The sequence below is a fragment of the Falco biarmicus genome, chromosome 16, assembly GCF_023638135.1.
Source record: "Falco biarmicus isolate bFalBia1 chromosome 16, bFalBia1.pri, whole genome shotgun sequence".
Classification (NCBI taxonomy): domain Eukaryota; kingdom Metazoa; phylum Chordata; class Aves; order Falconiformes; family Falconidae; genus Falco; species Falco biarmicus.
In genome coordinates this window covers 8,455,876-8,458,404 of record NC_079303.1, presented here as the reverse complement: position 1 = coordinate 8,458,404, position 2,529 = coordinate 8,455,876, and the positions used below count along the sequence as shown (strand labels likewise).

Sequence of the window (2,529 nt, the reverse complement as noted above, 5' to 3'; positions counted from 1 at the left end):
GGAGGAGTCAGTCCTGCCCTATTACAACAGGTAATAGGAACATGGGGTGACGGAAGATTAAATCCACTCAGGGCATCAAAGGGCTTTTCAGCATTGTCACCTCCAATTCACCCCACTACAGAGCGGAGTTGAGGGGATTTTTCTCTGTGTATTTTGTTCTGGTTGCCCCACCACAGCTGAGGAGTGGTTTTGGCACTGTCATTTCTGCTGCACTCCAGGTGCCATCAGGTGGATCCTGAGAGGCAAAGAGACAGTCCCTTTGTGCAGACTGAGGACAGCCATCTGTCCACCCGCCCTGGTCTCAGCTTCCCTGTGCTGGCAGCTCCTTGACCTGCAGGACTATCACCCCAGATGTTTCACAGAGAAGGAACTGGTCACTGCTGAGAGTAGAAGCATCCAGTTTCCAAGTACAGATCTCAAGTGCACAAGAGATTTCAGAGAGGAATTGGAAATGCCTTGTGAAAAAACGGGCAGCTTATTGCTTCTGAGACACACCTGACTGCATCATCTTCTTCAGTGCGCCCTTCAGCTCCTGGTTCCTCATGCTGTAGATGAGGGGGTTAACTGCTGGAGGAACCACTGCGTACAGAACTGTCACAACCAGGTCCAGGGATGTGGAGGAGATGGAGGGGGGCTTTAGGTAGGCAAACATGCCAGTGCTGACAAAGAGGGAGACCACGGCCAAGTGAGGAAGGCACGTGGAAAAGGCTTTGTGCCGTCCCTGCTCAGAGGGGATCCTCAGCACAGCCCTGAAGATCTGCACATAGGACAGCAGAACGGAAACAAAACAACCAAAGCCTAGAAATGTACCAAGCACAAGAAGCCATATTTCCCTGAGGTAGGCCCGTGAGCAGGAGACCTTGAGGATCTGTGGGATTTCACAAAAGAACTGTCCCACAGCATTGCCTTGGCAGAGCGGCAGTGACAGTGTATTGGCCGTGTGCAGCGCAGCATTGAGAAACCCAGTGCCCCAGGCAGCTGCTGCCATGTGGACACAAGGTCTGCTGCCCAGCAGGGTCCCGTAGTGCAGGGGTTGGCAGATGGCCACGTAGCAGTCATACGCCATGACGGTGAGGAGGGAATACTCTGCTGAAACGAAAAAGACAATCAGAAAGACCTGTGTAGCACATCCTGCATAGGAGATGTCCCTGGTATCCCAGAGGGAGTTTGCCATGGCTTTGGGGAGAGTGGTGGAGATGGAGCCCAGGTCAAGAAGGGAGGAAGTTGAGGAGGAAGAAGTACATGGGGGTGTGAAGGATTTGGTAACAGGCTACGATGGGGATGATGAGGCCATTGGCCATGAGGGCAGCCAGGTAGATGCCCAGGAAGAGCCAGAAGGTCAAGCGCTGCAGCTCCCGTGTGTCTGCCAATGCCAGGAGGAGGAAGTGGGTGATGGAGCTGCTGTTGGGCATCTACTGCCTCTGGGCATGGGGAGCTGTCACAGGAAAAAAAGGCAGTGACAAGTCAAGGGAGACTTCTCTAAGCAAAATCAACACCATTTCCCCAGACCATCCCCTGTCATACACAGACATCCTTTACTCTTCGTAGCAGACCTTTCTTCAGTTGTGTGGCTGGAGGCCTGCTTGGTGCGGGTCCTGTGGGCGATGAAGAGCAGGGCATCTGCCCTCGGGCTCTTTATCAGTCAGCCCCACTCCGCAGAAGGGGGTGGGGGGGGCAGGGACCAGTCCTGATGTCAACTTTGTCATGTGAAAGCAGTGCCAGAGTAGAAATGCCTGTCAGCATCTGCACTGCCAGAGCTACAGAATGGGAATGGTGAAGACACTTTGAGAATATTCAATTCTTGTTTAAAATCTCTACCCTCTCTCCTTTTGGTGAGTATTCTTGGATGTCAGAAACTCTCAGCATTTCTGCTGCTGTCAGGTGGAACACAGTTGTTATAGATTTGCTAATAAGTTAAGATTGATTGACTATTTGATTGATTATTTGATTTTATAAAATTATTTTATAGAATAGAAATATAGAAGCATAAGAAATATATTTTAATGAAACTTATAGTTGCACAGTAAAAGCTGCTATGAGATCCTCTGTACGTCCCGTACCACGGCTAGAAGAATGGGCTAGTATCAGTGTTTAAAACTTAGGTAATAAATTTAGGGTTTGAAAGGTTTCTTTGTATTTGACCAGTCTTCTGTATGTAGAGGTGTGTTGAAATGTCAGAATATGAGATGAATGGGAACTGGGGAGAGTCGACTGGAACAGCTTGTAGATGCCTGCCAAGAAACCGTGAACTTTAGTAAAAGGTAATTCCGGCAGGGGGAGATCGCGACCACCGACTCATATACCACCTACCCAAATCGTACCCCAGACCCATTTCTAGACCTTTCTAAGCTCTACTGCGCAGAATCGGATATAGGAGGAGAGTATGTTAATGATTTACGGGAAATATCATGGTTATGCATGATTACTTAATGAATATGTATGAATAAGTTCTATATATAGTGTCTGATTTTGAAAGTTGGTGTGCGTTGATCGTGAGAGGACTCGCTCACGCACCCGTAAAGAAGTGTC

The 2,529-nt window shown here is 49.0% G+C and overlaps 1 pseudogene; it reads right to left on the bottom strand.

Annotated features, from left to right (window-relative positions):
* Window positions 1-475: 475 nt before the first annotated feature.
* Window positions 476-1,301, bottom strand: LOC130159845 (olfactory receptor 14C36-like; annotated as a pseudogene).
* Between the last annotated feature and the right edge of the window lie 1,228 nt (window positions 1,302-2,529).